Genomic DNA, 15,683 nt, shown 5'->3' with positions numbered 1-15,683 from the left:
AGTTGACTTGTTTCAAGCAATCTATAGTTACTGATTAACAAGCGTTCGGTGTTCAGGCATAATGCTTAACTATGTTTAATTCAAATCAGGAATGATAGCTTCTGAAATCCTTTTCATGGCCACACTGAAGCAGGAGAAGGAAGGGGGAGGATAAAACATTGGGGGGGGGGACCACTAAGCTCATCACCATCACAATAAACTGGCCAATGTCTCCAGGTGACATCTTCCGGAACATCTTCACAGTCCCCGAAAGTGGATGACTAATCGGGAAGTTCTGTATATTTATTTATAGTCTGACATAAATTATTCCTACATTCATAAAAAAAAATACTGCCTTTCACATTGTCATTCGCCTAAAATACCGTATTTTTCACCCCATAAGATGCAGCTGACCATAAGATGCACCTAGTTTTTAGAGGAGGAAAACAAAAAATATTCTGAACTAAACAGTGGATGTATGATTTTTGTGGTTCATGCTGTGGCCACAAACATGATATGTGATTTGACGGTGAATTTGGGGTGACACTGCAAAAATCCTGAGGATCCATGTGGATCTGTGCTTTGTAACCATGTTTTTGTGCCATTGTGGCCCCACGAAACAGTGGATGTATGATTTCTTTGGTGCAGGCTGTAGCCATTGACATGCTATGTGATCTGATGGTGAATTTGGGGTGACCCAATGCAAAAATCCTGAGGATCCATGTGCTTTTACCTCCCCTCTCCCAGGCAGCCTCCTTTATTGCTAGCGTCCCTTATCTCCCTCCTGATCAGCTGCCCAGCGGCTTCGTTTCAACACCCCCTTCCCTCTTGTTTGCCTGAGAGTCTTTTCCTCAGCTGGAGCAGTTTTTTGCTTCTCCTTTTCTTCTAATTTCTCTCCTCATTGCTTGTTTTAGTATTCCTGTCTCCTCTCCTTGCAAATTTGCTGTCTTTACCTCCCCCCTCCCAGGCAGCCTCCTTTACTCGCAGCCTTATCTCCCTCCCGATCGCTTGCTGATCAGCTGCTCAGCGGTTTCGTTTCAGCACCCCCTTCCCTCTTTCTAAAAAAAAAAAAAAAAAAAACCACGATCTGCTTTTCGCCCCTGGGCAATTTGGCTCCAGGGACCACGCATTCACTCCATAAGATACACAGACATTTCCCCTTACTTTTAGGAGGAAAAAAATGCATTTTATGGGGCGAAAAATACGGTACCTGTGGCGCATTTCTTAGTTTCTGATTGTAGCACATTCACAGTCTAGTTTGTGTTGAGTCTAGACTCATCCCCTGATTACTCAGAATAGTTACCCTGAAGACAAATTTGTGCTTTGCAAACTACAGCTCATTCTCTTAGCCACTATTCCACACTAGTCCTTAACTAAATTAAAAACATTTTAAAGAAAAAGACATATTTACGTTGTTGTATAGAGAGGTTTCTCTGAGAATAGGCAAATTTAAAATAGAGAAAGCAACAAGGGAAATCTTTTTTGGAGGGCAGAATAATCTGTGGGAATAAGGTTTGGCCATGGATGATTCAGCCTCAGTGCAAAGAGGCAGACCACATGACCTGCAGAGGAATTTCAGCAGTATAAACCTAAATCCATGCATGGAAATTAAAAATGTCACCCAAAGTCTAAGCCTGAAAACCACTTGCTTTCTGCTCCGCAGATGGTAATGTCAGGAGGACTGATATACTTTCAAATGTGAGAGCAGATTATTTAAAATTGCAGCAGGAGTAATTTTATTGAAGTGAATGGGTAAACTGCATTAACAGGCATTTATTACTCATGGAAGTCTACAGTAAACCAATTACTAAAGATTGCACTTCTGCTAGGAGATGCATGACAAAACCCAAAAAGCTCTCCCGATGCAAGCTGGTAATGGAACACTGAAGTCATCTCAATATAGCCCCTATTTAGATTTGTGGAAAGAACTACTGAAAGCACAAACAACTGAATTTGAATTTATTATGTTACAATAGGCTGCATTTCCAATCAAGATGAGCGAGCAATGATTTTATAGGCAGGATGCAAACTCCTGCCTGTACTCTACCTGTGCTATCTATGCTCGGAAATTAGAACAGCCCACTTGCTTGCAAAACAGAGCAAGCCAGAAGTATCTAATTACATTTCACGGAATTCATCATTACATCTGCTCCTAAATCAGCATCATCACAGAACAGGTAAACATTATAACTGAGCAATTAGCATCAGTAGTTATTTGCAAGGAGGAAAAACAGAGAGGGTAATTTTATTCAGAATCTTCCTTTCTGCAGGCTGCAAGAAGCAATGGGTCTGTGCATATAACAAACACCACTGACATCCTACTTCCTAGGCTTAGCAAAAGACCTTCAGAATCAGCTGGTTTAATCCAGTTCCCGTGACCACCATTCAAGGCACGCCAGGTGCCATAGCACACTGGCTGAATGTCTCCCTTTGAGGCAGAAATTTAAAATGTAAAACATCCACATAGCTCAGTCAGAAGAGCATGAGACTCTTAATGTCAGGGTTGTTGTAGATTTGAGCCCCACGTTGGGCAAAAAGATTCCTGCATTGCAGGGGGTAGACTAAATGATCCTACAATTCTATGCAAATACACAGACCTTCCTCTATAAGAAGGCTTTTGGCTTTTAATTATCTCTATGGCATTTTTAGAAGTGGTGAGATGTTTTTAATGTACCGTATTTTTTGCTCTATAAGACTCTCTTTTTCCCTCCTAAAAAGTAAGGGGAAATGTGTGTGCATCTTATGGAGCGAATGCAGGCTGCACAGCTATCCCAGAAGCCAGAACAGCAAAACCATTTCTATTATTATCATTGTTACTACTACTACTTATCTGGGATGGAGGGGAGAAGAGTTAATATTTTGGTGGTTTGGGGGGGGTGAGAAAGTGTGAAAACATGGAAGGGTTGTGGCTAGAAAGAAGTATGGCAAGTGAGAGATGATGAAGGGTGGAAAGAAGAGGAATGATGGTGAAGGGGTGGAAGGACTAGTGAATAAATAAAAGGAAAGATGTGATGGTAGGGAATGAAGAAGAAAAGGAAATTGATAGATGGAAGAAAATAAGCTGAAGGGAAGAGAGGAAGAGATGCTGAGGAAGAGAAAAAGAAGGGGACAGGGAAAGTGACCAGAAGATGGATGGAACAATGGAAACCAAGAGGTGAAGGTGGAGATAGGAGCATACTGTGCTCTGGCAACCCATAAACAGTTCCCCTCTGACCTGGCCTAGCGTTGCAGCAGGGCCTGTGTAGGTAACAATAATGATCATTATTACCATCATTAATGTAGCTTTAATGAATACAACATTAAAATGTACATAGGATTAAACCTCCATCGTTAGGAATTGTGTTTTTCGCTGGGAATAGCTATTTAACCCAAATGCAGTCCTTGAAAATCTTTTCAGCCTGTAATGTTCCATTTAGCATAATCCTAGTCGTGTCACGTGCTGGTATGCAAAACTGCTTAAAATTCCACTGTTCCTTTGCGAGGGAGGAGGAAAGGGACCTTGCAAGCAGGAACCTCCTAGGCTGTACCCATGTGAACTTCTAGGCTCCACCCACATCACTTTTGAGGCACCTCACCAGGTCTAGGTTCTATCAGCCACCACTCAATCCTTTGACTTTTGGGATTCACAATTAAAGCCTTTGGGGAAAACAGATGAATACATCGGAGCTTGGGGATCAACACAACACAACTACTCCCAACCACCAAACACAAGTCTCATTTCTTGTCATTCACCTGTTTTGAGTCCATTTAATTTAATTTCTAACTGACCGTCTCGCTTCTTTTGCTAGCAACCTAAACAGCCCAGCTACTCCCCATCCAAAATGAGTCCTATTATTTTAGGTTGTCATTTTAAAAACAACAACAACAACAACAAACCTTCTATTTTAGGATCTGCATGGATACCTTGTAGAAGGTGACACTTGACAGGCTATTGTAGATGTGGTCTATTAAGAACCACTAAGATCACCAGTGAGAAATGGAGGAAGGAAACCATATTATGAAGTTCTACTTGCATCCAAAGTTGTGTAAATGGGAAAAGAGCTACAACACAGCACAAGCAATCCTGCAAGCTGTCCTTGCTCATAATAATGGATGACATTCCACCATACAGGGCAAATCAATTATGAGAGTCATGCTATTAACTAAGTTTCAACCATAAGGGCAATCAGCTTTTAGTCTTCTCAGTTTCACCACTTGCAAAGCTGATTCTCCACATAGAGGTTAGAGAGTTAATGCAGCAAATAATTAAATAGAAAATACAAATATCCCCCTTCAGAATTAATATTTAATCAGTCTTCATATCCCTGCACTTTGGCAGGTTAAAACTGCATAGACTGGCAGATGTTTTAAACCACTGAAAAGAAATAAACTACTGTTCAATCCCTCTTTGTTCAATATTCCAAGCAGACAAGAAAAAGTTCAATCTGGGACAGGCTGCAAGGTTTGCATTCAAATGATAGCACCAAATAACTGAAGACTGAAACACAGCAATCGGTAATGTTTAGCCAAGGCTGTTTAAGAACTTCATACAATGAGTCTCTACTTGTTCAGAATAGCAGGAAAGAGCAGTAGACCATGCACTCCATAACTTTAATGATCAATGTGAAACAATAAGACAGAAATCGGTTTTTCAGGAAGTAATATCATGGCAAAATACCAGCTTCATTTACTTTAGGGTCACCTGCCCAGAACAGAGGACTGAGAATTAAAATACTCTTATGTGACAGCAAAGTAAAAACTCCCTACATTTTGCTGTCCACATACCTGTTCTGTTGTTCAGATCTGCCATTTTTGAAAATGGAAGGTTAATTTTATTTATTTTTTAGTTACATTAAAGGCCAAGCTACACATTGTGCTTCAGATATACTTCATAGGTACATTTTCATTTTATTAACTATAGGCATGCATATGAACAATATTTACTGGGAATGCAAGAAGGTTGATCTCTTCCCTCTCCAGTCACCTACTTTAAGGGAATGCTGCTTCTTTTAGAATCAACCTGCACACTTGTCCAGATTCTTCCCTCTTCTGAGTATTTAAGTCTTCTGAAATTACATTGATAGTTACAAGTGACAATTTGTTTCCAGTGATGGTCCTTTTCTTCTTGATTCTCTGGCCTAACAAAGCCAAACCAGCCAAACTTACTCTTTACCTTTTGAGTGGTTGTTATATTGATTTTCAATATTGCTTTTTAAAGATTTTATTTTATTGTTATTTTTAATGTTAGCCATCTTGAGTGGTTCTTGCTGGATGGAAATGCATCAGTTAAATTATACATACATACATACATACATACATACATACATACATGATTCACTGCTATATGATGCAGTGGTGGCTGCTGGCTTAGATGGCCTAAATAGAGGGTTTGATAAATTTACTAGAAGATAAGTAAATCCTGTGGTTCAGAAGCAAATGATATGGTGGGACACCACACTGCCACCTAATCCCTCCAAGCAGCAGCAAAAAGGCACCTGCCAGATTACGTAAGCACCTCTGTCCCATATGGGACACAGGTCATGCTGTGGTCTAAACTACAAAGCCTAGGGTTTGCCGATCAGAAGGTTGGCGGTTTGAATCCCCGCAACGGGGTGAGCTCCCATTGCTCTGTCCCAGCTCCTGCCAACCTAGCAGTTTGACAGCACAGTGCAAGTAGATAAATAGGTACCGCTCTGGCGGGAAGGTAAACGGCATTTCCATGTGCTGCTCTGGTTCGCCAGAAGTGGTTTAGTCATGCTGGCCACATGCTGTCTGCGGACAAATGCAGCTCCTCGGCCTATAGAGCGAGATGAGCGCCGCAACCCCAGAGTCGTCCGCGACTGGACCTTATAGTCAGAGGTATCTTTACCTTTACCTCTGTCCCATCATACTGCTACTATTGTGATGAAGGACAACCATTAAAGGAGGGCTGTTGCCTTCATGCCCTGCTTGTGGTCTTCCTGGGAGTATTTGACTCAGCACTGTTGAAATTGATGGGCCTTCATTCTAATCAGGGTTTGGGATAGGAGCCAACCAGAACAAACTGCTGGATTAAACCTTCCACTGGTCTGACTTGCTATTTCAATTATATTGGGTGGGACACAGTTAATGTGCCCATCAACAGAAGCCCTACACAATGACTTCTGCTTGTGCAATGGGGCTTTCCCCCTCTCCACCACCTGTACACCCCAGAATTGTGTTGGGCGGGGGGGGTCAGAGAAACTCAAAAAGAGTGCACGAGGTGACAGGAAGGGGAATAATTCCATTTGGGAAGTTGAAATGCTTGCACAGATGGAGAGTTCAGAAGAGTGTGACATATAATTCCACCCATTGTTTTCAGGAAGTTCATCATGACTGCTGTATTTCTTTTTTTTATGAAGACTTTCTGATTTGTGCATTTACAGGCTCACATCTATTAATCTTCCATCACAATGCAATTGGTTTTCATTAACAGAGTCTGATTAGCTTGGTGCTGAGAATTTTTCCAATGACTTTCTGGATTTTAATTGAATTTAATGAGACAGAACTAATGGTGCAACATTTTGTACTGTGCGACAGTGATGAGCCATATTCGAATTATCGACATGCTGTTGATAAATTCCAAGAAGGGATAGTTTCATTTGCAAAATGTGAGATGAAAGGTGGCTGTATATGTAACTGGTAGAAATATGGGCTGGTTTGAATGCTAACATTCCTGGCTCAATAAACCACAGCTTGTTAGGACAGGAATGAGCATTGGGACATGAGCGCACCCAGTCTTCCTCTTATGTACCAGCGTTGACACTTTGATCCTTGTTTCTTTAATGTACTGTTTCCCATTAAGCCTGAAATAAGGATCTGTTTACTAACAAGGATCAAACAATGTTTTCAAATCTTAGCGAGTAAATGAGCATGAAAACACAGTTCCCCATTTCAGACATAACTTGTTTTGAAAGATTACAACCAAAGTACCTAACCTGGCGCTTCAGGGGGCAGGGAGGACAGCAGCAAAGGAGAGAATGCTGGTCCAATTCCTGTCTGCACTTAATAATGGTATGTCTGATTTGGCCCTCTGTGGTTTGCATCCATTGGAATCCTAAGCCTGATGTTCAGAAAGATGTAAAAGGTCTGTTGCTGGGGAGACTGCAGAACTGTGTTTTGAGAATACACTGTGACTCTCTTTCATCATCTTCATCACCATCTGCTTATTTGTACACCACTCTTCCACAAAATTTTGCCTGTAGTGGCTCACAGCATCTTAAGTGGCAGATGTTGATAAATGCATCAGCTATAGGGTGACACTAGCAGCAAGAATGATAAGGGCAACCTTTCTGGATAGTGCACGTGCCCAACCTTAAGAATGCTGACTAGAAGGAATGTTTTTAAATTTTAGACATTGTAGATTTGTCCTGGTCTGGTGCATGTAATATCTTCGATTTTGTAGCTGTGTGATTTTTGCTCATGCTATATTGTGACGGCCATTGGCCATAAACAATAAAATCTACTGACTGACAACAGCTCAAATGAACAATTAACAGTTAAAAAAATTACAAATTAGAAACTATTAGAAATAATATCAATAAAAATCCCAAAGAACTTTTTAGCATTATAAACATTTTGTAAATACTTTGCTGCAGATTTTCTAGGCATAATAGTGGAAAGATACACCCTGATCTTTTAATCCACCTAAGGATTTGCCCAATGAACCTCATCTGCAGAATCCCTGCACAAGGGCTTCCACTAACACAATGAGGTTTCTCGTCGTCCTGCACTCCCTGAAATTGACTTGGGTAGGAAGAAGGATCTTTTTGTCTGGCAAGCTGGTGTACATCTGCAGACTGAATGTCTGTAATAATGTGATGTTGAATTTCACCCTGTGTCATCATCCTCTTATTATTACTCAACGCTGATATTCTACAGCCTGCGGGAAGTTTGGAAGGAGATTATTAACACACCATATTCGCAACCACTGTTTTTGCCTCTGCCGTTATGTGATGCGCTCCTTATCCTGGTTGCAGTTAGGGAGCCCTGCCAACCCCGTTTGATCTCCCTGGCTCATATTAGCCCAATGTGTCATTTATAACCAACAGGCAGGTATTAACATAAGGAGATTTCCTGCAAGGAGATGAAAGCCGCCTGGAGATTTAACAAGGACCGCCCTTGCTTTCTTCAGCAGAGCTGTACAGTACTGCCAGTAGTTTCAGATTAATCTATTCACTAATCACACACAGATTGGAAGGCATGGTTGTGAAACAAGTGCAGCTGTTGTTGGTCTTAATTTACCTCAGAAGCAACAGATTCCCAATTTTCTTATATATATTATAATATCTCCATTCAAGTGTTAAGTGTAAGCTTCAGTGATTGCAGCAGATGAAATTATGGTACTGTTTTCGCTTCTATCTACAAGAGCTGGTGCTGAATTGTAATGCAAATTCTTCTTCCGATCTAGTGAGAAGAGAAAGCTGGACAGAAATTCTCAGCCGTCTATTCTCTAGCAGCAACTCCTCGTCCCATGATAGCTGTCAAAATAGGCTAAAAGAGCCTCACTCAGAAAGTGTGACAGGAAGGCAAGGTGTGGTTGGGTGACTACAAAAGACACGGTACCAAAACTTGATCAGTGAGGATGAAAGCAACATGTCCAGCATATTTTGCGCTTTGTCCACATTAAACCACAGTTTGTTTTAATCTGTCATGTCATGTGATGCGTGGGTCTTTGTAAATTCACCTGCTATCCCATTTTTCTTTTAAAAGCCTTCTTATTTGATGGTGCATATAATGTGCCATGCATTCTACCCAATCTTCAGTATTGTTGCCAAGTATTTTGGATAAATTTGACTGTGGGTAAAAGCCTCAGCGCCTAGGACTTGCCGATCGAAAGGTTGGCGGTTCTAATCCCCGCGGCGGGGTGTGCTCCCGTCGCTCGGTCCCAGCGCCTGCCAACCTAGCAGTTCGAAAGCACCCCCGGGTGCAAGTAGATAAATAGGGACCGCTTACTAGCGGGAAGGTAAACGGCATTCCGTGTGCTGTGCTGGCTCGCCAGATGCAGCTTGTCATGCTGGCCACGTGACCTGGAAGTGTCTTCGGACAGTGCTGGCTCCCGGCCTCTAGAGTGAGATGAGCGCACAACCCTAGAGTCTGTCAAGACTGGCCCGTATGGGCAGGGGTACCTTTACCTTTACCTTCTACCTTTCAACTTCCTTTTAGCCAAGTGCCCTCACTTTTGAGCAGCTCCGTCTTTCGAAATCACAGGGGGAAAGTACATGTTCTCACGGGTATTTCCAGATATCTAGTAAATGTGTACCAACTGTGGCTGCAAAGTGGTAAAGTATTATTGCTATGTACAAATCGGACATTAAGTAAAATTAAGTCAATGATCCCAGTTTGCATCTACATGAGAAACAGTCTTACAAGAGAACATTATCTGACTCTTGAACTGATATCTTCTAAGGCTGCAGCACACTGGTGTTGTGTCTGAGCTAGACACACCACGTTAGCAAACCCAGAGACTAGTTCTAGGACAACATCCTGAGCCTAGAGGGCACTGATATCTTAGATACGAACACAAAATACACCTGTTTGTCATATAAACAGCACGTCGAGTTTAAGTACTATTTCTCAACAAATTACATCTGGATACGACATTCTCAACTGCTACGAAGTACCTGTCTACCTTAACTCTTAGTGATAACTAGCCCAGAGTTGCCAACAGGAGACAGCTGTAGCTTTGCAGGTTCAAGCCTCCGTCACACAAACTCCCAGGAAAATTAATCATCCTGAAACTTTGACTGGACAAGGTACTGTCAGCTAAAAATAAGTTGATTTCATCCCTTGCCCAGATGGCAACAAGGCAGGATTAAGACCATCATCACACACAGCTCATACTGGGCTTTTGAAAAATCCTGGAAAAGGTTCTGAATGCATGAATAAGGAAGCCACTGGTGTTTTAATTGCAGTCTGCTAGGAAGCTATAGAACACATTGACAAGTGCCAGATTAATCTATAAATTGGCATACCTGGAAAAACAAGCAGGGTAACAGAATTCAAACAACTTTAAAACAGACTGGATTCAGCTAATGTTTGAGAAACTATTTCAACTATTTGCATATACCATACTAAAATATACATGAAGGGAGAACGCAAATCTCAAAATGGATTGTATAAATAGAATCAGTTAAACTGGATGCAATCCAGTCAGGCAAAAGCACTTGAAGATCCAACAATTTCAGTGGAAGTAATAAAATACCCATAATTTGACTTTTTTAAAAAAACCACACACACTCAGAATCCACATGTCTGTTTTCACTCTCACCTGGCAACTGCCTCTTCATCCCTTAGTATATACTAGGAAGGTTCTCATCAGCCTGGAGGAACTACTGCTTAATAAGCGTGGAAGGAAGCTATAGCAAAAAAGTTTTAAAAGCCCAGTTCAGCATATATGTATCTCTAGAGTTTTTATAGCACATCCCCCCAGGCACTTTCCGTGTGCATATGCAGAGATGCAACTCATACCATAAATAAATAAATAAATAAATAAATAAATAAATAAATAAATAAGGGACAATGGATTAAAGGACATCATGGTTAAAGATGTAACGGTAAAATGGACTTGGGACATAATATCCCACTCGAGTCATGGGAAAGGCTGTGGAAGGAGGATCTAAAATTTATTGCATGTAGTTCGTTAAAGGAAAACTACATGAAAATGATGTACTGTTGGTACCTAAACTCAGTTAAGATTGCAAAGATGTATAAAAATTCCACCAAAATATGTTGGAAATGTAAATGTAATGATGGTACCTTTATGCATATGTGGTGGACTTGTAGAAGGGCGAAAGACTTCTGGGAAATGATTTATAATGAGTTTTTAAAAATGTTTAAGATAACTTTTCATAAAACCTTTTTGCTTGGAATAGTGGGGGAAGAGATACCAAGGAATCTAAAGAGACTGTTTATGGATGCTACCATGGCTGCTAGAATGTTGTTTGCCCACTATCCTGGACCATATCTGAGCATTATATTGGACTTCTACAGAAAGGAGGAAAAAGAAAAGAAACACATGCCATTAACCACTGGTGACTTGCTACATTGCCTGTTCTTGCTGCTGCTTTGTAGTTGAATAAAGGCAAAGGTAAAGGGACCCCTGACCATTATGTTCAGTCGTGGCCAACTATAGGGTTGCGGCACTCATCTCGCTTTATTGGCCGAGGGAGCCAGCGTACAGCTTCCGGGTCATGTGGCCAGCATGACAAAGCCATTTCTGGCGAACCAGAGCAGCACATGGAAACGCCATTTACCTTCCCGCCAGAGAGGTATCTATTTATCTACTTGCACTTTGATGTCCTTTCGAACTGCTAGGTTGGCAGGAGCAGGGACCGAGCAACGGGAGCTCACCCCGTTGCAGGGATTCGAACCACTGACCTTCTGATCAGCAAGTCCTAGGCTCTGTGGTTTAACCCATAGCGCCACCTGCGGCCCTAGTAGTTGTATACAGTGGTGCCTCGGGTTCAGTACTTAATTCATTCCGGAGGTCCGTTCTTAACCTGAAACTGTTCTTAACCTGAAGCACCACTTTAGCTAACGGGGCCTCCTGCTGCTGCTGCGCCGCCAGAGCATAATTTCTGTTCTCATCCTGTAGCAAAGTTCTTAACCTGAAGCACTATTTCTGGGTTAGCAGAGTCTCTAACCTGAAGCGTATGTAACCTGAAGCGTATGTAACCTGAGGTACCACTGTACTTCAATTTAAAAGAAACCCTTTAATTAAAAACATGCATACATCTGTTTTAGCCCTGTATTGTACATCTTTTTCAAAGTGAGAAAATCCCTTTTCAAATCCCAGAAGTTGTGCATGCATGGTATGTGGGTGTGATTAGTGATGCCACAGGTATTGTCCAGTCAAGAGCCAGTAAGGAACAGCACTGGTTGGAAGAAGAATTTGGTTTGATCAGTAACCTTTATTCCTGGTGTGAATACAAGGAGAACAACTATGAGGGCACAAACTAGAAGAAAGGGACAACCAACAGCTGATGAAGATTACCTAATGAGATGTGCCATAAGGACTTGTTCATTCACAGTAGGGGAAAACCAGAGATTCCTTCCCATGTCAGAAAGAGGTTTGAGGGAGTTTGCAAAATATTTTTTGAAATGGTAGGATCAAATGAGCATCATTTAAATAATATTTAAACAAATGGAGGAAAGTGAACCAGTCACCAGAATTTATGAGCAAATTGCCAGCTAATAAGAAAAATTTCAAGTTAAATTTGTGAGACGAATTCTACACCTCTAAGCCAAAGTTTTACCTGTATTCTTGCTTCAAAAAGTATATTTTTTTCAATCCCATTTAGAAAAAGCCCAGTTATGAGTAACCGGGCACAAATCTCTCTACACAAAAGCCAGGTAAAGGTAAGGTAAAAGCACTCCTGACCATTAGGTCCAGTCGTGACTGACTCTGGGGCTCATCTCGCTTTATTGGCCGAGGGAGCCGGCATACAGCTTCCAGGTCATGTGTCCAGCATGACTAAGCCGCTTCTGGTGAACCAGAGCAGCACATGGAAACGGCGTTTACCTTTCTGCCGGAGCAGTACCTATTTATCTACTTGCACTTTGACATGCTTTCAAACTGCTAGGTTGGCAGGAGCAGGGACCAAGCAACGGGAGCTCACCCTGTGGCGGGGATTTGAACTGCCAACCTTCTGATCAGCAAGTCCTAGCCTCTATGGTTTAACCCACAGCGCCACCCGCGTCCCGTCCCAATCCAATCCAATCCCATTTAGAAAAAGCCCAGTTATGAGTAACCGGGCACAAATCTCTCTACACAAAAGCCGGGTAAGAAACCACAAAGTATTATTTGCTGTTTTAGTTTGTTTATTAATTCATTCACTCATGATTTGAGTAGGTTTGACAATAAGGCAGCATGAACTTTGACTTCTGTCATTCTGTGATTAATTGTAGAAAACAGAAATCTTCTGAAGATAAATCTTACCAGTTTTTAAATTAGCAAAAGCACTGCATTAGCAGTATGGGTTTCAAAAGGAGTTTGCTTACTTCTCTGTTGCTTTGTTGCTGCTTCAAAACAAAAATGTTAACTAAAGCACATGATAGAGATAAAATAGCACTGAAATTACTATAGATGGAAGAATGTGTGAATCTTAGTTTTCTCCGTTTCTCTTTTTTTTGACTCATAAATTTAGCTCTTCATATTTCTTCAATTTGTTTTTTTTTTAAAAAATCATGAACATTCACCAGCGTTTTAGTGCAAACTTCCCCTAAAATAATGTTTTGTATGCTATTTTCACTAATATACAGTCATACTTTGGTTATCAAACAGAATGAGTTCCAGGAGCCCGTTTGACTTCAGGAACTATTCAAAAATCAAGGCATGGTGTCATGTAGCCAATCGGAAGCCACAGAAGCTGCACCAGACGTTCAGCTTCCAAAAATCATTCGGAAACAGGAACACTCACACCCGGTTTTTGATTGTTCAGGAGCCGAAATGTACAAGTTCCAAGGCGTTCAGCAACCAAGGTACGACTGTATTCATTTTCATGCACACTTCCCCCTGATATGTGCATTTATGTAAACCCTGCCTGGAGAACTGCATAACAAAATGCAGATAAGTGTGAATTGATACCTGTGTTTTGGTGTGGTATTGTTTTGCAAAGTGCAGAGTTGATATATCCACCCTTAAATCAGAACTAAATCAAGTATCTCCCCCATCCCTAGTGCTCATTTATGCCCCATCATGCTATACTTTGCCATTTTAGTTTGGAAATACATTTCATTATCTCCTTTATCCTATCAAATCTCAACGTTCCCCTCCCATTGTTGCAATGATTGTTTTTCCCCTTTGTCTTGTTCAGTTTGTCCATCTGTTCACCAGAATTCTACCTGGACACATCAGTTGTGCATGCATGCACAGTGCACTCCTGTTCCCACTAAATGGAAGAATCCATACGCTGTTGCTTCTCTTCAACCATGATGAAGGCATACCCTATCAGCCAAATAAACAGCTGGATTACTTGCAGTCCTGCACACCATAAAAGATTCAGGCGCTTGAGGAGCTCACAGTTCCTTTATCAGCTTGATGTGTCCCAATGTGCTGTTATGGCAAACACCCACTACAGATGTAATATTTCCAATTCAAGGGACAACACAGCATTTCTTTGTTTATGGCTTGCTCAATGTTGGCCCCCTTTTCCAGATACTGGCTCAAGTAAAGCCTAATTCCATGGGAACTGAATACTAGTTTACCATCTGAATGGACCGCACTGTGTTTTATGTCACAGAAAAACACAAGGCGTCTGGCACTCTGCAATCAACTATGTCATGTTCATGAAAAGATAATCTAGAAGGATTGCAAGCCGGAACGCAAGAGAAGTTAAACAAATCAGCCTCAAAATAGTGCTCTGACACAATGGTGTCACAACATGTATCTTCACTCCGTTATTTCCTACTGGTTTGGCTCTGTCTGGAAAAGAAGAGGGTTTGGAAAGAGTGGATATTTACGAGAGTTCATAAAGGATGATGTTAGTAGGCCAATATGCATTCATTTACTCTAGGCAAAGATGAGCAACATTTCAATCAACCAATCAATCAATAAAAAAAAATGTGGTGATGACTTCAATGAAACTGCCGAATTTAACTCAACTTCTCTAACCTTTAGCAGAATGAGGTCATCCCATACATTCTCGAAAATGTTGATGGGAGCTTGGAGAGCATCACATTGCTGAAAAAGCCAATCAGCTGCTGCTGGAGCAATTAAAGCTATTAAATATTTAATTCCAAAGACAAACCCGTTGGTTTCAGATTGCGGGGAAAACCAAAATGTGTTGTGATGGCAGACAAAGTGGCAAGATGTGAGGCTACAAGACGATGGATTTTTATAGTAATTATATCCATGTATAACCTTAGGACTATTTAGAAATTTATTTGCGTACAAAGGTACACATGGAAGGGGCTAATCAGGGTCACACACCCTCTGTGCACTTTACGGTCATTTTGCAAAGAGTCTGTTCACAGCCACAAATGGGAGTTGAAAGTGACTCCAAGGGTCGTCTAGTCCAATCCCCTGCAATGCCCACAACTTCTAATTAACAGCCAGATGCACTGACCCATTGCGCCCCCTGACATGTGCTTACACATCTGTGTACTCAGCCTGGGCTATTAGGCATGAATAAGCTCTGGCATAAACTCCGCACAAATGTCACCCCCAAATGTGTGGCAAAGCTAAGCACGCAGGGTCTTTAACAAGCTCCTCATTTGGAACCAAGGCTTTGTTGGTTTCGATCACTCTGGTTATACAGTTTAATTATTGAATGCACATCTTCATGCCAATTATCATTTGAAATTATAACAATATGAAGAAAGCCCTTCTGGATCAGAGGAACGCGGGTGGCGCTGTGGATTAAACCACAGAGCCTAGGACTTGCCGATCAGAAGGTTGGTGGTTCAGATCCCTGTGACGGGGTGAGCTCCCGTTGCTCGGTCCCTGCTTCTGCCAACCTAACAGTTCGAAAGCGTGTCAAAGTGCAAGTAGATAAATAGGTACCGCTCCGGCAGGAAGGTAAATGGCGTTTCCGTGCACTGCTCTGGTTTGCCAGAAGCGGCTTAGTCATGCTGGCCACATGACCCGGAAGCTGTACGCCGGCTCCCTCGGCCAATAAAGCGAGATGAGCGCCGCAACCCCAGAGTCGGCCACGACTGGACCTAATGGTCAGGGGTCCCTTTACCTTTACCTCTGGCCAGGCTGG

At 41.7% G+C, this 15,683-nt stretch overlaps 1 protein-coding gene and 1 long non-coding RNA gene across 4 annotated transcripts in view; one reads left to right on the top strand and one right to left on the bottom strand.

Annotated features, from left to right (window-relative positions):
* The window catches only part of PLCB1 (phospholipase C beta 1), a 466,407-nt gene that overhangs the window by 277,623 nt on the left and 173,101 nt on the right, over positions 1–15,683 (bottom strand). The window lies entirely within an intron of this gene.
* LOC310759588 overlaps positions 1–15,683 on the top strand; it is a 283,329-nt gene that overhangs the window by 237,917 nt on the left and 29,729 nt on the right. The gene's annotated exons all lie outside the window — the stretch shown is intronic.

This window comes from Podarcis filfolensis, assembly GCF_964270895.1.
Source record: "Podarcis filfolensis genome assembly, chromosome: 3".
Classification (NCBI taxonomy): Eukaryota; Metazoa; Chordata; class Lepidosauria; order Squamata; family Lacertidae; genus Podarcis; species Podarcis filfolensis.
This window is presented reverse-complemented; position numbering and strand designations above follow the sequence as displayed.